The 23268-nt window shown below is 58.5% G+C and overlaps 1 protein-coding gene across 9 annotated transcripts in view; it reads left to right on the top strand.

The window, feature by feature from the left end:
* Positions 1-23268, top strand: part of CAMTA1 (calmodulin binding transcription activator 1) — a 683296-nt gene that overhangs the window by 527260 nt on the left and 132768 nt on the right. The gene's annotated exons all lie outside the window — the stretch shown is intronic.

Below are 23268 nucleotides of genomic sequence, written 5' to 3'. Positions count from 1 at the left end.
CCCCCCGGGGCGGGAGGCCCACCTCCGAGGGAGCCGCTAGCTCAGTTCTCAGCGGCCCTTCCTGGGCGTGGCACTCGGCGGGATAGCACCCCGATGGGCTTTGTCAGGGCACCCAGGGGCCGGGGAGGGACAGCTGCCACGGGCTTGGGGTCTACAGTCTGTGGTTTACAGTGACCTCAGGAATTAATAGGGCGATGGCGTCTCGGGGCAGGTGGTGGAGAGCTCGTGTAGTCAGAAGCCCTTTAAACTCTCGCCCCATTTCCTTCTGTTTCCTGAGATGCCCCATGCACCAGTACGAGCTGGACCGTGAGTCACAGGTGTGTGCGTGTATGTGAAATGCATCTGTGCATACACGTGTGTGCACGCATGTCTGCATATGTGCATCTGTGAATACAGCTGTGCATGCATGTGTGTTGTGTATATCTGTGAATACATGTGTGCGTGCATCTGTGTGTGCATATGTGTGTGTGTGTGCATGTGTGCCTGTGGTCTCCACAAATGACCATCATCCAGAAAGCTCCCCAGATCTCTACCCTCTGTGTCTCATGTGGAGAGAACTCAGGGACAGGGGGTAGGACAGAGGAGTATGGGATCTTGGAAGATCTGGGAGCAGAGGGAGGGGCAGGGGAGGAGAGGAGAACAAGGAAGGAACTGGAGACCGAGGCAGTAAGAAGGAGAATGACAATGAACAGTGTGTGAACAAAAGACAGGGGGAGGGAGAAAGAGGGAATGAGAAAATGGGAGAGGAGAGAAAAGGAAAGAAAATGGAGAGTCAGAGAGGGACGCTGAAGAGAGAGTGATGATCAGAAAGACCCGGGTGGGCAGAGAGAGGGAGGGACAGGGCTCTGGGCGAGCGGGCTGGGCCCTGTGTGGCCTCCGGGACTCACTGTCCCTCTGCGCCTCGCCTTCCACTCCTCAACCACAAAGAGGCAGCCTGTCCCTGAGAGCGCTGGAGGGTAATTAAGGTTACTCTGCGGGTAGAGTGGTCTTTGGAGACAGGCTTCGTATAAATAAGGTTGGTTTCATTATTAATAGTAAACATTTAGTAAGCACCCACTGAGTCCCAGGCACTGCACGAACACCAGAGACCCCGGTCCCACTCCTGCCAAACCTCCCGCCAGCCGCTGTCTTACCTCCGCCCGCCGTGGTTGAGAACAGGGTGGGAACAATGGGCAGACACGCTCCAAGATCCCCTGGTCACAGCGCCTCACACCTGGTCCCAGCCCCTCACACCTGGTCCCAGCCCCTCACACCTGGTCACACCTCCTCACACCTGGTCCCAGCCCCTCACACCTGGTCCCAGCCCCTCACACCTGGTCCCAGCCCCTCACACCTGGTCCCAGCTCCTCACACCTGGTCCCAGCCCCTCACACCTGGTCCCAGCCCCTCACACCTGGTCCCAGCTCCTCACACCTGGTCCCAGCCCCTCACACCTGGTCCCAGCTCCTCACACCTGGTCCCAGCCCCTCACACCTGGTCCCAGCCCCTCACACCTGGTCCCAGCTCCTCACACCTGGTCCCAGCTCCTCACACCTGGTCCCAGCCCCTCACACCTGGTCCCAGCCCCTCACACCTGGTCCCAGCTCCTCACACCTGGTCCCAGCCCCTCACACCTGGTCCCAGCCCCTCACACCTGGTCCCAGCTCCTCACACCTGGTCCCAGCCCCTCACACCTGGTCCCAGCCCCTCACACCTGGTCACACTTCCTCACACCTGGTCACAGCTCCACACACCTGGTCCAAGCTGATGTGACCCCCAGGCCTCGGCCTCAGCAGGCACGGAGCCCTCCTGGGGACTGGGTCACCCTTAGTAAGTCTCTTTCCCCCTCAGCTCCATGAAGGGAGGGCTGAGACACCAGAAGTGCTCTTCCATTTCCAGTGGGCTCTGTTCTGGGTGGGGAGAGGGGACCGGTGAGACTCGGGTCTCCGCCAGATGGGTCCAAAGTATGGGGAGCACGTCACACGCTCAGTCACCTCCCAGACAGACTCCCCGACACCGGCTGGCACTGAGGGTATAAACATGTCCGTCTTCAGGATCTTATTTGCCCGTGGGAAGACGGAAAGCAGGCAAGGGATGGCGGGTCCGTGACAACAGGGACTCCACGTGGTCCCCTGCGTGTCCCAGTGCCGGGGACAGGTCTGGGACAGAGGAGGCGCTGAGCAAGCAGAAATTATTTGTGGCCACAGATAACTTCGCCGTGTCTGTTTTCACATCAGCAAAATGGGGAGCCTATTACCTACCCCATAGGGTTGTTGCAAGGATTGAATTAATATGTAGAAAACTCTTAGAATATTGCCTGACAGATATAAGGTGGTCAGTAAATGTTTATCGTTACCCTCATCACCACCACCATCATCATCAACACCATCATCACCACCATCATCACCCCATCATTACTAGCATCATCACCATCGTCATTACCATCATTATCATCATCACCACCATCATCACCTCCATCATCTCATCACCATCATTATCATCATCACTACCATCATCATCATCATGACCACCATCATCTCCCCATCATTACTAGCATCATCATCATCGCCATCATCACCCCATCATTACTAGCATCATCATCATCGCCATCATCACCCCATCATTACTAGCATCATCACCAGCATCATCACCATCACCGCCATTGCACCATCCAGACAATGTTCCCTGGATCCCAGTCCCTGCAGGCACCATGACCAGGTCCCCTGAGTCAGGAAACACTCAGTGAGTTCTCCCACTCAGCTAACTGCCCTGCCTAATCCTTTTAACTCTTAATGGAAACATTTCAAAAATCATGTATCCGTTTCTCTACCTTATAAAAGGCAGGATATTCATTAAAAATGACTTTTGCTTTGATAAGTAGGGATCCTATGGTCCCTAATCGGCGGGGGAACAGGGACGCCCTGGTTGACACTGTGCGGATTCCGAGACTCCCTACAGGACCAGCCGCACCTCCCTCTGCCGCCTTCCTCAGACTCGATCCTCAAGTTCATCCAGGAGAGCTGCTTTTCCAAGCTTCTGGTTTTGACCTTTGATACGATGTAACCCTCCCCGACAGGGCTCCCATAGGCCACAGCAAGTCATTTACACTGTAGTATGAATTAGGGTCCTTTGAGAGCGGGTTGGAAAACTCCCTGCTTAGGGGCCAGGAGGGTGGGGAGAGGAAGAAGCCAGGGTGACCTCGGACAGTGTGCACTGTGCTGAGAGTAGCCAGGAGTCAGCAGTCACCAGCAGGAGTGGGCGCCTGGCTGCAGGTGGCCTCAGCGAGGGCCTGGACACTGCTCTGATACTGATTTATAATTGAGGAGTCCTTGCAGAGCCAGGCCGGTAAGCACTCAGCGGCAATCCACCCTTCCCCACCCCGCGCTGCCGGCTCAAAAGGCAAGGAAGTTGGACAAAGAAGAGAAATGAAAGACTAAAATAAAGGCCAAGGGTGGCCAAAGGCTTGGTGTGATGAGACACCAAGTGTGAGCTCCAGCGACTAGTGCAGGTGCCTCCCTGCCTCCCTCCCTACTTCCCTCCCTCCTTCCCTCCTTCCCTCCCTCCCTGCCTCCCTGCCTCTCTGCTTTCCTCCCTGCCTCCCTCCCTGCCTTCCTGCCTCTCTGCTTTCCTCCCTGCCTCCCTCCCTCCCTCCCTCCCTGCCTGCCTGCCTTCCACCCCAGGGTCTTCATGGGTGAGCCACTGCTGTGGTCTCCACACCCATCCCTGCCGTCTGAAGCCTGAGAGCCCAGCCAGGCCAGAGGCCAGGTCTGACCACTGCAGGTGCCCACCCAAGAGACAGCAGCGCTTCCACCCAGGAAATGACAGAAGGGGACGCAATGCCACTTGGCCCCTGAGCTGAGCTCTGAGCCTCAGCTGGGCTGCGAGCTGGTCCCCTCAACATGTGGAACAGGCCTTCAAAGCGACACTTCCAGATGCTGTTCGTTACTGGGGAGCAGGCGCAGCTCTGAACAGGTTCGGGGAGGACAGGCAGCCCCTCCTCCCCGCGTCCATCCAGGGGCCCGGTGAGTGGTGTTGGGGGACACGCGGGCCTCGTTGGCACAGCCAGGATGTGCGGGGGACACTCCCCGGACAGCTGAGTGGAAAAATAAATTACCTGAGTGGCTGACTCAAGGCAGTCATTTTGCCAATGAAACACTGATAACTCGCGCTGGGCACGGCCCCAGTCGATATTCCTCTATTTTTAACTCCAGGACCAGCGGGGTCTTCTTCCCGAGGGGAAGGGCTGTTCACCCAGCTCCCTCTCCATGCAGATGAGTCTCCACTCCCTGGGGAAGGTCGCAGGGCTCTCAGGGGCACAGGGAGAGGCCAGGGGTCAGGCCGGCTGAGGTGAGACTGAGCTGCAACCCACTCGGTGCCCAGCAGCCACTGCCATTTCTCAGGCCCAGGCCCGCCCGCACCGGCTCACGCAGGCCTGGGCGTGGGGCCGGGGAGGATGCCGGGGTGGACCCAGCTCAGTGCTGCTCCCACAGCACCGGCGCGCCCTCTGCGCCTCCCGCCTCCCACAGCCCAGCAGCACCTGCCGTGTCCATGTGTCCGAGTGTCCGGGTGTCCGGGTGTCCGGGAGCGGGTGGGGAGAGCTCAGGGCTCGCCCAGCTCTCGGCTCCCGGCTCTCCGAGGCGGCAGAGCCAGGGTCTCCGTCTGGCCGGTCTTACAACAAAGGCTCCTCTCATCATTCCTGGACAGAACTCTAGACGGACATGGCCTCCTCCTCCTCGCTGGCTTTGGTCAGTTCTCAGGGTCTGGGACAGTGGCATTTGCTGTGAGGTGGCGGCACCGTGAGCTTCGGGCTGCTGAGCCAAGTCGCAGCCAGGCCCAGCAGCTCCCAGGCCATTTCCTGGGCTGGCACCAGGCACAGGTTGGGGGCTGGGGGCTGGGCTTCCCGGGCCAGGGACTGCCCTGCCCTCGGGGCTCGCAGTCCAGGAGCGGAGACACAGATGTAAACTGAGGCAGCAGGAGTTCCTGCGGAAATCTGTCTGCTCCGCCCGATGGGGACGGCTCCGCGGGGGCTGCCTGGGGCGTTTCCACAGGGGAGTGACCTTGGCAGGACCTTGGGAGCTTTCAAGGGGGCAACTGGAGGGAAGGAGGGACCTTCCAGACAGGGAGTCCTGTGGCTATGGGGGCGCCCGGGGGAGGCAGGGATTGTAGGGGTGGATGGGGTGAGCTCCGCGCTTGGGGGGGTCACGATGGGGTCACGTGGGCAGCATGCCCTGTCTTGGCAGGCCGGACACCATGGAGCCACAGAGATGCATGGCCATTTTCCCATCAGCCAGGTGCGGCCCGACCACGCACGGAGCAGCTGCTGACAAGTCCGCCCCACCCACGAGGGTGACGCAGGCTGGCCAGCCTTTGGGGATTGTGCCAGCTCCCACTGGTCCCCCTGGTGGGGGCTGTGTGGGCAGGGGACAGTGTGAGCAGGGATGGGGATGAGGAGAGCAGGGGTTGGGGGCGGGGAGGGAGGGAGGAGATGGGGAGGGGCCCGGGCCCAGGAGGTTGGGTTTTGTCTCAATGTCTCATCATGGACCCAGAGTCTCCACAGGCCTGACCACAGCACGGATGCGGGGCCTGGGCAGGGGGCACGGCTCACCTGGGCGTTAGGACACTTGTGTCCGGGGCTGATACGTCACTCCTTCTCGGTAATGCCAGTGGCTGCCGTGGCCTGCAGGGCAAAGGTCCGGCACCGGGCCTGAGGCCTGACCTGGCCAAGCCTGTGCTAAATGCCTCCTGGGCTTCATCTCCTTGGACCAGGCTGCTGGTCGAAGGCGAATCTGGGATTTGACTTGGCCTTGGGAGCGTCTGGGTATCCCGCCCCAACCACGATCTCCCCAACCTTGTGCCCATCACAAGCCCCGTACATGGCGGGAGTATATAGTGGGAAATGCCACATCCTGACCTGGTGACCTTGGGAAAGCCACAGACCCTCGCTGAGCCTCAGTCTCCTCATCTCTGAAATGGGAAAGTAACAGAAGACGCCTTGAAAGGTTATTGAGAGAATGAGATGCTGAACATTGTCTATCAAATGCGCCCACTCGAGATGCCGTTCTTGGTGCCTCAGTGTCCAGGGAGCTGGGAGCCATGGGAGGTGTGGGAGCAGAAACCAGGGGCCTGGGGGAGGCGGTCTGTGTGTCCCCAGGGGCAGGACTGAGGGTGGAGGTGCCCTGGCAGCTGAGACAGTCAGAGGGTCCTCCCTGGGTGCCGGGGTCCAACCCCAGCAGGTCCAGGGGTCCCCAAAGGCGTGGACGGAGTCGGCGAAGAAGGAATGACATGGAGACAGCGTTCAGTTGATCAGCAACCTAGCCAGGATCTCTAGCCCGGATCTCCAGCCAAGTTCTGGTCTGGATCTCCAGAGAGGTTCTGTAGCCATGTTCCTTGCTAGGTTCTCCAGCCAGGTTCTGTCCAGGCTCTCCAGTCAGGTTCAGTGTCCAGGTTCCAGTCAGGTTCTCCTGCCAATCTCTGTAGTCAGGTTCAGTCCAGGATCCCTTGCCATGTTCTCCTGCTAGGCTCTGTCTCTAGGCTCCGAGGCCAGTCCCTCTCCAGGATCCTCCGGCATGCTCTCTCCAGCAAAGTTCTTCTGTCTCTAGGCTCCGTGTAGATTCTGTCTTCTTGATTCTGTTCTAAGTTCTCTGTCTTTCTGTCTTGTTACAACTGTATTTATACCAGTTGATTTAATCCTATCAATCTCTATTACAAAGGTTAGGGCGTTTCTTATCTCCATTCCAGGGAGAAAAGATTATGTAGTTTAAGCATGATTGTTCGTAGTTAAAGGGATTAATTACCCGCCTGGCACTTAGTTGAGGGGTTTTATTCCCTCCCTAACTTCAGGGGAAAATCCCTACCTGGGGATTCAACCTTTCTCGGAGAGGTGACCTTGGTTAAAACACAGCGCCAAGAAGGTGAGCAAACATATTAAGAACCGTATGCCATATATGCCAGGTCCCTTGAAACAGCAAGGATGGACCGGATCCCGGCACCTGGGGTGTTGCTGGTGCCAGCTGGGGGGGGGGGGGGGAGTGCTGCCGCCTGCACCCCGCTGGGCGCTGCAAGGAGAGGGTGGGCTGGAAGGGATTTCTCCTTGGCTCCAGCTGGCTGTGGCCCTGAGGATGTGTGTGTGGTTGTCATTCTAACGTAGCTCAGACCCCAGCACCTTTCTCGGCGTCCCGGCCACCTCGCAGAGCAGCAGTGATGTTCTTTGAATTGCTAAGCAACCAGCCCTTCTCTCACGTGGAGAAAATTGAAACATTGATTTATCTATTTGTTTGCAACTAGCAGTAGCGGCTTCATTACTCTGCTCCCCGGGGACCCCCTCCCACGCACTTGAATTGACAATTCACTCTTTTTACCGAGGAGGGGGCAGCGATGGGTTTTTAATTCGGAGGAAGTACAGAAACAATGGCTGGGCCAGGGAGGCCGGTGTCTGGGAGAGCCTCCTGGGGCCATGGGCCAGCCCCCAGCTCAGCGACCGCAGGCCGAGCTGGCCGTGCCCTTGGGACGAGCCTCCCACCGCCCTCCTAGGACCCCCACCTCCCTCTCGGCTCTGAGAGTTTTCTGGAACGAAAGGAACACTGTTTCTGGAGTTCACATCACTTGGCTCTAGTTTCCGACCCTGTCCTGGGGCTTTGAGCAGCTCCTTTAGTTTGTACCTCAGTTTCCCCATCTGTCACAAGAGGCAGGGATGTGTCTCACAGGGATGCTGGAGGGTTGAGCGCAGCCACCTGGCCGTGATGGTGGTGGACAGGTGCAGCGCAGTTGCAGGCTTCTGCTGTTTTATTATTTTTAACTAGAGCCTGGTGCACGAAATTCGCGCACGGGTAGGGTCCCTAGGCCTGGCCGGCAATCAGGACCGATCTGGGCCTTCCAGCTGCTGGCCGGGGCCTTCCTTTGTTCCATGCCGCCCCCAGTTGGTCAGCGCACGTTATAGCAAGTGATCGAACTCCCGGTCGAACTCCCGAGGGGACACTTTGCATATTAGCCTTTTATATATTTTTAATTAGCTGTTATTGCGAGCTTTCGGGGATGTGCTCTCCTGGAGGACGGGAGGCAGCCTTTGTTGCATCTGAAACTCTCAGCAGCGGGAGCAGCCGGCTCTGATTCCCGAAAGCTGCAGTGGCTGCCTGGGAGCCCATGTCCCGGGGAGCCCAGACCTCCTTTCCCAGGAACGGGCATCTCCCAGGAATGGGAGCCCGCGGCGGCCACTCAGGCGAAGAAGGGGCTGGAAGAAGGGTTTGCCCGGAGCTCTCTGACCTTCTGATAACACAGTGCTTTACCTGGCCTCCTGATTTCTTAGTTCCCCTCCCACCCCCAACTTCTGAGGGCCTCACCTCCCTGACCTCACCAGCCCCTGCCCTGTGCCCTGGGTGTGGCCGTGAAGGAGCCGTCTGTGACTCTCTCCAGCAGAAAGATCAGCGTGGGCTCTGGGTGGTTTGGGTGGATTCAGCTGCAAGGGGCAGGAAAGCCACACCAGCAGAGGCTAAGGGGCTAGTGTGGGAGCTGCTCAGGTCCCAAGGGACCCAGGTTCCTACTGTCTTGTTGCTCTGCTATCCACTCTGACAGCTCTGGTCCAGCGTGGCTGCTCTAACTCCGGCCGTCACGTCTGCATCCCAGCCACCAGGCAGGCGAGAGGCACAGACCCTCCTTTTAAAAGCACTTCCTGGAACTTGCACCCGCCCCTCTCACTTACATCCCATTAGCCAGAGCTTAGTCACACGGTCGTACGTAGCTGCAAAGGAAGCTGGGAAATGTCATTTTAGTCCAGGTGGCTGTGGGCCCAGAGTTTGAGCACCGAGGAAGAAGAAGGAAATGGACACTGGGGACAACCGCAGCCTCTGCCATGGGGTCCATGGCCATGTCCCAGCCAGAGCCACCCGCACCCCTGCCCCCCAGCTCCTCTGTACTCGGCTTCCCCTGCTTGTCGCCCCCAGCTGCTGGGTATGCTAGGTGTACCGGTTAATAATGGCGGATTTTGTAATCAAAGAAAACACGATAATTTCAAGAGAAACATCAAAAGTGCATTATTCAAAGTAATGTCCATGGCTAGCTACACATTTCCCCCATCTTTCAGGTAACTTGTGGGTACCGTCCCAATAGAACTTTTCTTGTTTTGAGGCAGACCATTCAGCGACCCAATTTTCCACTTCTTCGCACGTTTTGAAGTGCTGCTCAGAAAGTGCGTGTGCCATTGATCGGAACAAGTGGTCATCTGAAGGAGCAAGGTCTGGTGAATACGGCGGGTGGGTTAATACTTCCCAGGCAAGATCTTCTAACATGTCTCTAACTGGTTTTGAAGTGTGTGATGGTGCGTCATCATGAAGCAAAATTACTTTGCCGTGTCTTCTGGCTCATTCTGGTCATTTCACCATCAAAGTGTGGTTCAAACTGATTCTTTGTTGTCGGTAGCGATCAGTATTAACGGTTTCACCTGGTTTTAGAAACTCATACTACACCACACCTTCCTGATCCCACCAAACGCAGAGCATTGTCTTCTCTCTGAAGCGATTTGGCCTTGCAGTTGATGTTGATGGTTGACCTGGATCAACCCATGATTTTGTGCATTTGGGATTCTCAAAATAAATCCACTTTTCATCGCCAGTCACAATTCGATGCAAAAAAGACTTTCGTGCCGTTGAAGCAACATTTTACTGATGACTTTTCGGTTTTCCATTTGTCTTTCGTTCAGTTGATGTGGCACCCATTTTCCTTCCTTTAAAATCTTACCCATCGCTTGGAAAAGATCGGAAATTGTTTGCTAAGCAACGTTTAATCCTTCTGCAAGTTGTTTTTGAGTTTGACACGCATCTTCATTCAATAATGCTTGTCATTGTTGGTCTTCAAACTTTGTTGGTTGACCTGGGCCTTCTTTGTCTTTCACATCGAAATCATCACTTTTAAACATTCAAACCAGCGCTCACAAGTATCTTGAGATGGAGCACGTTCACCATAAGCTTCCCGAAGTATACGATAACTTTCAGCAGCACCTTTCTTCAAAATAAAGTAGTGAATTAAAACTTCCCATGAATGATCTTTTTTTTGGCACGAAATTCAACATTTTTAAGTGCAAAAATATGAGGTTAACACCTTCTGCAAATTTGACATATTAAGTTTTGAAACTTGCTGTCAATACAACAAAACAGCATACATATCAAATCGCATATATATCAACATATGTGTAACTGCATCTATTGAAAAAAATCCCCATTATTAACTGGTACACCTAGTAAAAGAGCTCCCCCCAGGCCTTGGGCATACACTTTCCAGAACCTTCCAGTGGAAACAGGGAAAGAAGGAACCTGAAGGCGAGGCTGGGGCCTGGGCAGGTGTGACCTTGGTGGAGAGGGCTGGCTCTGTCTTTAGCAGGAAGCCTCTTCTGGCCTCTTTAGCAGGAAGTTGGTCTCTTTAGTGGATCCCTGATCCGCCCGTCGCACTGGGAGCAGGGAACTCACCCCCACATGGTGAGGGTGTATGAGGGAGGGGACAGAGCTACATAGAAGCCCCAGATGAAAGGTGACCTCCCAAGGAGAGTGAATGAAAGGCAGAGCCTAAAACTGGGACTCCCCTGGGAAAACCAAGAAGGTTGGGGTCCGTGTGTGGAGGTCAAATAGGGCGTCTGAGGAGGCCAGAAGCACTGCGCTGTGCTGGGCACTGTCTGGTGCTCTGAGCCTGGGAAGCAGACGGGACCAGCAGGGAGGGCTGCCGGGTTTCAGCTCTGAAAAGGAAGGTCTTTTTAACCGTCCGAGCTTCCTCTGGTGGACGAGGCTGCCCCAGGAGGGAGGAGATCCCCGTCACTAGGGGTAAGCAAGCAGAGGTTGGACTGTCACTAGACAGAGATGTGACTGCGACCAGTACCTTCTCCACCTCTTGTGATCTTCCCTGAGCACTTTTTACCAGGGCAAAAGCGGGGAACCAAGGCTCACCAAGGACCCTCATCCCTGACCCTCCCCCCCTCTGAGGGTCATCTGGAGGCTCCGGCCTTTAACACGTCAGCCCTGGTCCACAAGGCCCTTCTATGCACCCAGAGGATAAAGGGAAGTTCAACTCCATAAGTAAATGAGCCAAGCCCCGGATAAGGCACCGTCTCCCAGGCTGTGGGCGGGAGCCATTGCCCCACTCTGGGGATCTGCCGCTGAGGTCAGCAGCGTCCACACCCGCTAGTGGCGGGAGTGGCAGATGCAGGAGCGGGGCGCAGCCCACAGCCCCGCACCTTGGGGGAACTATTGCCTTGTGAAGAGCAGCCAGGATAGACGGTGGGGTGTCCCCTGCACTCTGCTGGGGGCGGGTAGGTGAAGGCCGTGCTGGAAACCCATGGGGTGAGGACCCCAGGAGCCTGCGGGGGGAGCCACGGGATCCTGGATTCTTTATGCAACAATTCTTTATGAAGTGCCGGCTCTGCCATAGACACCCCAGGTGCTGGGGATACAGCCGAGAACAGAACAGATACAGCCCCCAGGGGTTCACATTGCACATAAGCCCACAGGTCAGCAGGGACAGGCCCGCAAACCCTCGTGAACAGCCCAGGCCAGGTGGGCTTCAGCCCGTGGTCCTCACGGGGGCGAGGGGGCGAGGGGTCGAGTGGGCAGTGTCTAGACATTGTTGGTCCCTTGGCTTCTAGGAGACCAGGGATGGTGCTCAACATCCCACGCCACGCAGGACAGCCCCGACCTCGCCTCGAGGAATGGTCGAGCCCGCGGTGCCAGGATCGCCGAGGCTAAGAAGCCAGGTTTGGGCATCCAGACTGCATTTTAGAAACGGGACATGGTGCAGAGACCATATATTATGTAACATCCCCCGCGGGGTGTGGAGTAACACTCCGTAATCAGACGCGTTAATATTTCTGCAGCAAAATGTATGAATATTCACGCTAAGAGGGATGAGCCACGGCTATAAATAGCCCCGCGTCAGCTCCGAGCGCGTTGTGCCACCCAGTGAGTTATGAACAGGCTGTGGTTTGCAGAGCTTTGTGGATCTGGGAATTGGATCGTGGGCCTGCGCTGTAATTTCAGTGGTAAATGCGGTGACAAAAACACCGTCACGCGGGTTTCAGACAGAGTGGCTGAGAAGGGGCCTCTGTGGAGGGGACCCTGAGCAGAGGCCTCAGGGAAGGGAGGAGATGGGCCGTGAGGCACCTGGGGGAAAGCAGTCCTGGCAGGGAGAACACGTGCAAAGGCCCTGGGGTGGGGGTGAGCGTGGAGTGTTTGAGGAGCAGCCGGGAGGCGAGTGCCCCTCAGTGGACATGCGAGGAGGAGACAGATGGGTGATGAGGCTGCAGAGGCGACCCTCACACCATCAGGAGTGGGGGCGTCACAGCCCTGTTGCCACCTCTGCTGGCACAGCAGGGATCAGGCTGGGCGTGACAGGCTCAGCCCACAGCTGCAGGCTCTGAGTGTCCCCGAGGCAGGGGTGCCAGCAGAGACCGAACAGAGAAGGCGATGTGGGTTCAGAGGGGCTCAGCGCCGTGGCTGGCAGGTGGCTGAGCAGGAATCCGTGGTCTGGGACCGGCCGCCTGGTGGGGGGTCAGTGCCACAGTGACCCCGACAGGCCCCCTCCTGCTGTGGGGGAGGGGGTTGCATCTCCCCAGAGATGCTTGTTGACCCCAGCCCTGAAATGTCTGGGCCGTGGTGTCCCTGAAGTCCCCCCGTTGTGGCACACTTTGCATACCTCCTGCCCACACCGGGCTCCCTAACGACCCCACACCCACCACCAGCTCCAGGGGCATCAATGCCAGGACTTGTTCCTGTCCTCAGGCCATTCGGTCTGTCAGCAAGCCCTCCCCACCCCCAGCCACCCCAGGTCCAGTCTGCGGAGGCGACCATGGAAGTGGCAAGACAGGGGAGCCTGCGTGGGGGGCGCTCAGAGCCTGCAGCTGCGGGCTGAGCCTGCCCACGCCCTGCCAAGTCCTGCAGGCGTCCCTGCTGTGCCAGCAGAGGCCCCGGGGACTCTGGCCAGGAGGGTGCCCCCCAGCACCCCTCCGGGAACGGGGACCTCTCCTCCCTGAGGGCACTCCACCCGGGACCCATCTTCATCCAGTCCCCCGAGTGCGGGCTGTGCGCCTGCCTGCCGGGCGGCCCCTGCATACCCTCAACCCTAACCGCGTGATCCGAGCTGAGTATCTTTCAGTTATTTAAGAGGTTCTTCCCTTTTTTCCCATTTTGATGATATGTTTCTAAATTATTCATTAAACTTATCAGGGTGAGTAATACCTCCCAGCTTCCCCGTGTCAGACCTAATGCTACTTACTCGTCTGCCACTCCGTGTTTACATGGTTGAGGGGGAAACGCTCCTTTCGCATCCATTTGTCTGCACATTAAGTGCTTAGAGACGAGATCACAGAAAGCAGCTCCAGACGCGGGGCTCCCAGACACCGGGGCTCCGGCCTGGCCGCCCTCCCAGAACCTCTCCTCCGTCACCTGTGCCGGCAGGTCACCTTCCCAGGCTGGCTGTGGCCTGGAGGCGCCCCCTCCCCAGGGACAGGGGGGCACAGAAACCCCCAGAGGGAGCAGAGCTGAGAGGTCAGGTTCTGATAGGAAATGTTTTTTCCTGGAAAAGTGCCACCAGGGGACATACAAGGCCCCAGCACCTCCTCTAGGCTCCTCCCCGAGCCCAGGGAGTGCCAGCTTCGGGGGGCACCCGTGCCTGCCTCTGGTGTCCATCATGCGTGCATTCACACAGTGCAGTGTGGCAGCGAGCTGTGGTGGGTAGGACTGAGCCAGCTCATCCTCCCAGCCAGGGGGAACCCCATGCCTGGGACGAGCTCCGAATCAGCCTAGGTCAGGAGGCCAGCAGGGAGGGGCTGGCCTGGTGCCCCCGAGTCCAGCTGTTCTGCAGCACCCACAGCTGCATGGTCCTGCTGGGTTTGGGGGCAGGGGCTCTGCATAGGAGGCCTGGGCTGAGGCCTGGGCGGGGTATGGCCCAGGGCCAAGGTGGCTGAAGGCCTCCTGATGGGACTCGCCGCGTCTGGGTGTTAAGCTGCGCTCACGGCTCTGCGTTTGTTCATGGGACCCTCACCGCTGCCTTCACTACCGCGTTGTACAGCTGAGGACATCTCAGGGGGGGCTGCCCAAGGTCACATGTGGACCCAGGCGTAGGGCGGGGCTTGATCCCAGATCTGGCAGACCCAGTATTTGGCCTTTCAACCCCACCACCACCACCACCACCACCCTGCACAGCATGACCAGGGAGATCTGAGCACCCCCAGGCCAACTGACCATGTGGTTCACTCCCTCGAAGTGGAACCCCAAGGCCCCTAGCGGGCTTGGCCAGATGGGCCAGCGCCCCTGCTGGCGTGACCTTGGCACCCCAGCCTGGCCACTGTGTGCCCACCGGGGCAGGGCCAACAGCGCAGGCAGGAGATTCACCCGGAGCGAAGAGATGGGGTGACTCTGCATATGGATAAACCTGCTTGGGGCGCACTCTGTCTGTCCTCCGTGACGAAGGGGACGGACCCACCGTGGTATTGGGCCGGGGCAGCCCGAAGCAGGTGCTGGCGTTCTCCGCCGCTAACGGGGAAGACAGATCGCGCTCGGATAAGTGCGGCTTAAAATTGAAAACCAAGCCATTTACCGTCAATCGCTTCTCAGAATCTTGTGCAGCCAGAGACAGTTAAGGAGAAATAGACTCCCTTTCCATGTTAAGTGCTTCCCATTAACATTTGTTTCCTCCCTGAGACTGGGGTTTGGCGGGGGGGGGAGGGTCTGCGGGGACGCATCCCGCTCCGGCCTCCGTGGCCAAGGAGATGCCTTCGCGCCTCTGCGTGGGGGCCCACAGGGCTAAGGGTGTGGGGTCACCTCCCCTCCTCCCGGCAAAACTGTCCCCCGCCTTACTGCTGCCTGTGCCTGTGGAGGTGGAGACCTGGCCCTGCCCTCAGGTGTAGCAGGTGCCCCAGCAGCGGCTCTGCACCCCCAGCCCCGCCGGGCAGGGCTCCCCGCATCCCTCCCACCTACCTGTTCAGGCTTCAGAGGGCAGATGTTCTCAAGCCAGTCTCCAAGGACACGTCTGCGTCATTTCCGGTTAAGAGACAGAAGTGACCGGGGGTGCTTGGGGACGTGGAGAAGGCACAGACCCTGGGAGAGCCTGCCAGGCCTGCGGGTTTCTGGGTGGAAATCTGTCTGTGACCCGCTTTGTCCGTGCTGAGGCCGGGCCCTGACTCGGCTGTTGATGGGTCTCCCCAGCTCCCAGGTCCCAGCCTCTGCCTCACACCAGCAGGGGTCCCGCGGAGTCAGCTCCCTGCTGTAGGAAAGGAATCTGTTCTCGCTGTGTTGACAGTGGGGCGCAGGCAAGGGCTCTGAGCAGACCCCCAAATCCCCTGCTTCTCCTTTTATTCCAGGGATAAGAGGCATTTGCTGAGAACTGAATGGTTCTCTTGGGGTGTAACCTCGTCAAGGTGGCAGGATGAACTGCTGTGATAGTGACCCCGCTGTGATAGTGACCCCCGCTGTGATAGTGACCCCCGCTGTGATAGTGACCCTCCGCTGCCCTCCCGGCTGTGTGGCCGCAGCTCAGGCCCATGGCATTTGATCACAGGACTGTGTGCGGCCGATCTGCCGCCCTCGGGGCACCTGGCTCAGGATCTGTGCAGAGCAGGCTCTGCAAACGGGAACTGAGGTCCCCATGGGCCTGTGCAGACCATCCCGGGGCACCCACCTCCCTGGGATTGGGGCGAGGGGGTCTCTGGAACAGAAGCCTCAGCCATTGCTTGACAACCAAGGCACCCCTAGGAGGATTCCCCCACAGCGAGGGCATTCACCTGCTCCCTGGGGGTGCTTGGAGATGTGGGGTGCCTGGGGGTGCCAGGCCAGGCCCACCCTGAGCCTCTTATATGGGAGCAGTGGGTTAAGAGGAAAGAATGTTCCAGGTAGAAAGGCAGCAGATTCCAAAGGGACAGAGTAGGGGTCGGACACAGGCTGAGCAGTCTGCATGGGCGCTGGGACACCCCCTCTCCACCCCCCAATATAGCCCTGGTTTTCGAGAGCTAAAGACCAGGCAGCCCAGGGACCCCGAGGCAGCCCCGAGCTGGCGTCTGCACGCAGGACTGTGATTTGGGACAGTCTGACCTTGAGGCTCACAACCTGCAGGTGGCTCACGAGGGTCCCTGTGCAGGTGCCTCCCACTAACCACAGCCCCCGAGCACCCCTGTCCCTCCCTGTCACCGTCAGGGCTAATTTTGGAGAGGACCCGAGGAGCCCTAAGCAAGGCCCCGCACACTCTCCAGCCCTGTGTTCAAGGCGGCCGGCACCTGCGCCCCCAGGCCACCGGGCACTGGACGTCCAGCTCTGAGTGTCAAGAGGAGACCTGAAGGGCCTCTTCCAGTCTGACTGCTTGCACCCTCCCACGGCTCTCCAAGGGGCAGTGTGGAGTCAAGGTCACTGGACAGACTCTCTGAGCTTCTTAAATGTGTTCACCTCTGCATTTCCTCTTGTTATGGCCACGCATGTTGTGCACACAGAAAAGTGAGTGAGCCCTATGCGAAGAACTGGACTATACCAAGCACGTGACTCCAACCCAGGACATGGCAAAGGGCACGGACAGGGTGGTTCTCTGAGGGGTCCCTCAACCCCCAATGGACGGTAACCAGGACTAGACCCTCCCTCCCCAAGCTGAAGAATTTCTGGACGGTCTGGGGCCAGGCGCAGGGCTGTCTCCACGCCTCCTCCCTCCTGGCCTCTGAGAGAGAGGGCCAGGGCAGAGGTGGCAGGACCCGCAGAGACCCGTCTGTTATTTCAGACCCTCCGCGAGGGCCTAGCCGGAACCGAGTCCCTGGGTCAGAAGGAAGCGCAGATCAATTAAAACAATTTGCTTTGCTGCTAATGGTTTCAGACCATTGTAATTTATTGGCGAGTAGATGACTTCCAAGGCGCATTTCTTCCTGGCCGCGTGGAGGGAATTTTAACAGGTTCTTGGACAAATTAAGCCTGGAATTCGCTAGAAGACCGTTATTGTGAGACATGAGCATGGGCCTTTCACATCGCTGCAAGGCCTGGAAGCTTCCAGAAACAATGAAAACTTCTAATCAGTTCTTCGTTGTTTCTGCAAATCAAATGGCAAGAGAGGTCTCCCGGTCACAGGTGGGAACCCAGGCCCTGCTGCCCATCCGAGGGGCAGTGGCCACTGGACTCCCTGCTGTGCCTCCTGCTCTCGGGGCGGGGGGCAGAACCCAGCTTCCTCCTCGCGCCACACTCCTCCTCTGCCTGCACGGAGCTTCCCCCTGCCCCTCGGCAAAGGTCCTGCTTCTCGCCTTCAGTCAGCTGACCCCAGGCACATAGGGCTGGCACAGTGGTCTGCCTCAGTTTACCTCTCTTAGCCATGGGCTCCCGCCGCCCCCAGAGGACATCTGGGGCTCAGGTGTGTTGCACCCAGCACCTTGCAGTAGACGCCCCACTTCAGAACAGGAGCAGGAGGAATCGGGAGTGAGTGGTGCCGCTCTGGGCATGAGTCAGGGTCGTGCCCACTGGAATGGGCCAGCACCCCAGGGAGGGGCCCCTCGTGCCACAGCAGGGACTCTTAAGGACACAGGGCCCTGTGAGCGGCCTGGCCGTCCTGCAAGTGCCCCGCCCCTACCCCCCATGGGCAGCCTTCGGGACTTGGGATCAGGTCAGAAGCTCGCTTGTCTCTGCCTTTTATGAGGGGCCCAGAGGGCCTCCCTGGGGCCAGCCGCGGTCTCCAGCCTTCTCCTTGGAAAGAGGGGGTCCGCCGTGAGTTCTCTCCAATCCCAGACCCCTCAGGCCCCTGTCAGTATTAACAGCAAGGATGTAGCTGCTGGCATTTGGGCAGCGTTTGGGCAGGACTGAGAACCTTGAACCTCAAGAAATGTGTCGCCTTTGAACCTCAGCAAGGCCGTGAGGTAGGGACTCCCGTGCCGAGGAGCAGACTGGCGCTCAGAGGTTAGGGACCGTGTCCGAGGCGCCCGAGTGTGGGGCTGGGCTTGCTTCAGAGATCCGCGCTCTGAAACCCACCGGGCCATCTGCTGGCCAGGCCTCTCTACGCTCCTGAGTGCCACTTCCTGTCGCCGCTGGGGCCACTGCTTCAGGGGCACTCACAAAGGCCTGGTCCCGCCCACAGGTGGCAGGTGAGGGGCAGCTCGGGCAGGTCCCGGCCCTGGTTTGTTCGTCCATCCGGACGTGTTTATTGAAGAGCATGTGCTGGGCACAATCCTGGGTCCATGGGCGTCCCCTGGGGTCCCTGCGCTCACATACGAGCCCTCGTGGGAGAAGGCAGAGGAAATGAGCAAGTGAGCGAGTCAGTGTGGCGTGTGTAAGGTCTGTGTCCTACTGATCTGGGGTCAGGAAATGGCCATCTGCAGGGGGACCAGGCCCCGCAAAGGCACCTGGGCTGGAAGGAAAAAAAAGACGGGGACCTGGGGGGACAGGCCGGGAGGGCAGGGCAGCAGGCAGCCAGGGGTGACCTCCAGGCCCTGGGGGAAGGGCAGAGGTGCAGATTGTACCTGAAGTGCGGGGAGCCTTTGGGCGGTGACTCAATCTGATTGGTGTGTTTTAAAAGCGCCATCCCCCTCCCCCCACACACACTCCACCCCACCCCCACCCCCTGCTGGTGAGAGCAAGATGGGTGTTTGTAAGGAGGCCAGAGAGAAGGTCTATAGACCAGACGGAGGCCCTGGAGGGGGCCCCTGAGCAAGGATGGGGATGAACCGGGGCAGACATGTGAGGGAGGGGCATGCAGTCTGCGGTCTACTTGGAGGTGAGCTTGACAAACTGTGTTAATGGTTTACACGTGAGGTTAAGGTAAAGCGAGGCATCAAGGCCGGAAGACCTGGGCGGTGGGGGTGCCATGGCCACAGAGGAGAAGACGGGGTCCCAGGGGCTGCGCTGGCCACATTGCAATCAAGGTTGTGGCATCAGGAGACATATTGTCTCAGTCAGTGTAGCTGCCACACAAAGTGCCACAGACGGAGGCTCTCACCACAGACACGTGTTTCTCACAGCCCTGGAGGCTGAAGTCCAGGACCTCAGGAGGCTGAAGGTGCTGGAACGTTTGGTGTCTGGTGAGGACCCGCTTCCTTGTTCCTAGGCAGCCACCTGCTTGCTGTGTCCTCTCATGGAGGAGAGAGGAGCTCTGGTCTCTCTTCCTCTTCTTACAAGGGCACTAATCCCATCCTGGGGCCCCACCCTCATGACCTCATCTAACCCTACTCACCACCCAAAGGCCCACCTCCAAGTACCATCACATCTCAGGTTAGGGCCTCAACACATGGATTTCAGGGGACTCTCCGTCTGTAGGACGCATCACATGGGCCCTGAAGGCTCAGGTTTGCAGTTGGATGGAGAAGTCAGGAGTTAGAGAGTCAAGGGTCCAGCTGTGGGGGGTCACCCAGGAGGAAAAAACGGGGGTCAAAGCCTGAGCCCAGAGACACCCAACATTTAGAGGGCATGAGAGGGAGGAGGAGGAGGAGGAGGAGGAGGAGGAGGAGGAGGAAGAGGAACAGGAGGGAGAGGAAGAGGAGGAGGAGGGGGGGGGATACTGGGATGCTAGGAGAGAGTTGACTGGCGTGGGTTCCATGAACTAAGGAGGGAGAGTCTTTGGGAAGGAGGGGGTGGTCCAGGACAGATCTCTGAACAAGGGCGCATGCGCCCGGCACTGAGGGAAGTGCGCGCCTGTGTTTCAGCTGCGATAGGATCAGTTTTTAGATTGCGTGAAGCAAGTTGGCAAACCGTTTTAGAGCCAGCGTGGCTGCACTTTGGTAATTGTCATAGCATTCCCGTAGCTGCAGACACCAGGCGGGGCAGACAGCCTTTTCATCCAGCACTGACAGGCAGTTTTTAAAAATACCTTTTGGAAAGCTATTTAAATGCTCCCGTCTGTAGCAAAATTAATGCATGAAGTTAGTGCCTTAATTTGGCTCTCCTTTAAACAAAGAAGGTGGGACGCTGTCTCCTCCCGAGGTTCTTGAAGGCGGGGCTGTTCGCAGCAGCGCCCGGAGCCCGGGGTTCCCAGGGTGCCCCGTGCAGGCGGGCCCGGCTCCAGCACCTGGCCCTGCCAGGTCATTCCCTCTTCACAGCATCCCACGCGGGAAACCAGTGATGTGCGCGCCCCCAAAGATGGGGAAACGGAGGCCTGGCCTGATTAACAAGAAGCTAAGTGGGTTAGCCTCGCTGTAGAGATGGGGAAGGAAGGGACTTTGCCCAAGATGACAGAGCTTAACCTGTTGTATCTAAATTATTGGGCTTAGTCCCCCCGGAGCTGCCCCTGCTTGGGCACCCGGACCTGGCACCTCTCTGGGCCCGGGTCTGGGTGAGCCCTGCAGTGTCCCGGGGTGGGACCCACCACAGGAATGTGGCTGCAGATTCTCAGAGGGGTTCGGCCCCCACAGCAGCACCCCCAGTGCCTGTTAAGCGTGAAGCTTCCCCAGGTTCACAGGGGTTCAGGGGAGCAGATTCTTGGGGTGCTCCCAGGATGACTCAGACACTCAGCAAAGTTTGACTACCCTGCCCCCTAATAAGTGCCATCGCTGTGGTTTCAGATCCAAAGTATCTGGAGGAAGGGGGTGCAGCATGGCTCCCCCCACAGCTGAAGAGATAGAAGCCCAGGGAGGGGAGTCCCCCAGAATCCAGGCCCTGAGCTCCCTGCAGGGTCTTCTCCCCACAGACACCCCCTCCCTGGCCCTGGCCCGGCCTCCAGTCAGCCACCCAGGGAGGCAAGGTGTCTGGCCCAAAACGGTGTCCTTTTCAGAGAAAAGGACAGGTCAGTGTTCAGGGACCCCAACTGAAGGCCTGGCCACCCTTTGGTGCCGGCCTCCTGGCTTCCTGGGCTCTCGTCCCAGCAGCAGTGAGCTAGCCAGGCCTCTGCCCGCTGTCCTTGGAAACGAGCCAGAGCCCAAAGAGGCCGCGGCACTGAGTGACAAGGCTGAGGGCCTGCCAATGGGGACGGGGGGCAGCGCTGAGCAGCTGGTGCAGGTGGGCCCACGGCACCAGGAGCCACCTGGGCAGGGAAGCAGGAGGGCTCCTGCACCCGTGGGGGCTGGTGGCCCGTCTGTCCCGCCCACTGCTCTCAGCGATGGGGCCTGGAGCACCTGGAGGGCCGCCTGGCCTGCGGCACCGAGCTGGCGACCGGAGCCTGGGTGGGAATGGCAGAGGTCCTGGGAGGGCGGTTCCACGCCAGGTGCCAGCTAGAGCTTGGGCACCAGGGACCCTCTCTTGGGAGCTATAGTTGGACTTGAAATAAACATTGTCAGAGCTCTAGAGGCCTTGACCCAGAATTTACCCAGCATCCCTCAGTCCCCGTGCCTGCTCATTCTCACAGGTGTCATGTGCTGGCCACACCCACCCACCTCCCCATCCACAGGACGCACGTGCACTTGGAGTTCCGTGCCGCGGCCGCCCTCACCCTGGGGCCCTGCACGGCCCACTCCGCGCAGCCGCCAGGCGCCCGCTCTGCAGATGAGCCGCGGGGGCAGTTGCTCAGGCTCCCCCTCCCGGGAATGGCTGATTCCTGCTTTCATGTTCCTCCGTGGTTGAATTGGCCATCACCGGCTGGGGACAGCCAGATCCGTCAAGCCCCACGCCACGCGCTGTTATAGGTTCTCCGGCTTTATTGCCTTTCTTGGAGCCGTGAGGGAACGCTTCAAGCTGACATGGCTTTCTAGACTTCATTCCCCTGTCGCCCCCACCCTCGTCTCTATCTGTGAGAGTCACAGGTGACAGCACTCAGTGACTCCCACGCGAGCAGGACTCCTGCTCCCGGGTGGGCTGCATTCCCACCCCCGTGACTCCAGCAGCCTGAGGACATGGAGGCCTGGCCTGGTCCCAGGTACGCGTCTCTCCACCTTTTAGCCCCAGGCATTCGTCTTTGCTGGCATCTTCTCCCTCCTTGTGACCCCAAGACCCTGGCCTGCTTGCTCATAACACCCAGACTTCCCGGGAAAAGTACCAGCACCAGAACCCATCGCACAGGCATAGCTGGACTCCAGTGTGGCTCCACCAGCTACCACCTGCACTTGACCTTGAGCGAGACGCTGACCTCTCTGAGCTGCATTGTCCTCTGCCTCTAATGGGATCGATGGCGGCATCCGCCTCCTGGGGTCTGATGTGCGGGGATGAGACGGTGCATGTGACATGTTAGCGCGGAGGCTGGCACGGCAGGAATGCTCAATGAGTAGCAGGAAGCCCGGGGTTTTCTCTTCTTATTGACCCGTTGATTGATGGCTAACTCTGCACAGGAAGGGAGAGAGGGCCTGGCCTGAGCCGGGCAGCCTCTGAGGTTTTATGGGGTCAGTGGAGAGGGCATAGGTTACCTGGGGTGGGGGACAATATTGGTCAGGATTCTCCAGAGAAACAGAACCAAGAGGATGCATCTATCTATCTATCTATCTATCTATCTATCTATCTATCACCTATCTATCTACATATCCATATTTAAATCTATCTATACATCTATATCTCTATATATCTCTATCTCTATATCTATCTCTATATCTATATCTATACCTATATATAACTATAGAGAGATCAATTGATTGATTTAGGGAGTTGGCCCACAGTTTTGGGGCTGGGAAGTCCAAATTCTGCAGCGCAGACCGGCCAGCTGGAGGCCAGGGAAGGGTTGGCGTTGCAGTCTTGAGTCTGAAGGCCAGTCCGGAGGCAGAATTCCTTCTCTTTTCTTCCTTGGGGTGCCTCAGTCTTTCTCAGGCCTCCCGGCCATTTAGAGGAGGCCCACCCACGTCATGGAGGGTAACCTGCCTACCCGACGCCTGTGATGCAAACGTCAGTCTCCTCAAAAAACACCTCCCCCGCGGCATCTAGGCTGGTATGTCACCCAATACCTCATGCTGTGGCATAGCCAAGTTGACACATGAAATTCACCATCCCAGGGAGGAGTGACCGTCCTCTGTCAATAGCACGGTCTCTCAGGCGTGCGGCCCTACCCCTGACCCCTGCCCTTGGGGGTGGCTGGTGGGAGGGCTTCGGCAAAGGGCAGACACATCTAAAGCCTGCTGCCCGCTGCCCTCTGAGTCATGTGACCCAGGCAAGGCCCTGAGCAGAGAATAGGGAGGTGGCCCTGGTTGGCCTGGGAGGAGAGGGGCCAGGTGTCAGTGGAGCAGAGCCTAAGCCCCGCAGCCAGCCCTGGTCTCAAAGCAAGATCCCCCCAGGCCCAGCCCCCGGCCCTCCAGCCAGGCTCAGCTGACAGGGACCCCGGAGGCCCCTACAGGAAGCAGCAGAAGGGATGACAGAGGTCAGAGGCCACCAGCGCCTCTAGAGGAGCGGTGGGAAGGGCCTGGACCCATCGGCTGCCACCAGGACATGACAGCGGCCAGGAAATGGTTCCTTTAAGATG

Source organism: Myotis daubentonii, chromosome 3 (genome assembly GCF_963259705.1).
Source record: "Myotis daubentonii chromosome 3, mMyoDau2.1, whole genome shotgun sequence".
NCBI classification, from domain to species: Eukaryota; Metazoa; Chordata; class Mammalia; order Chiroptera; family Vespertilionidae; genus Myotis; species Myotis daubentonii.
This window is presented reverse-complemented; position numbering and strand designations above follow the sequence as displayed.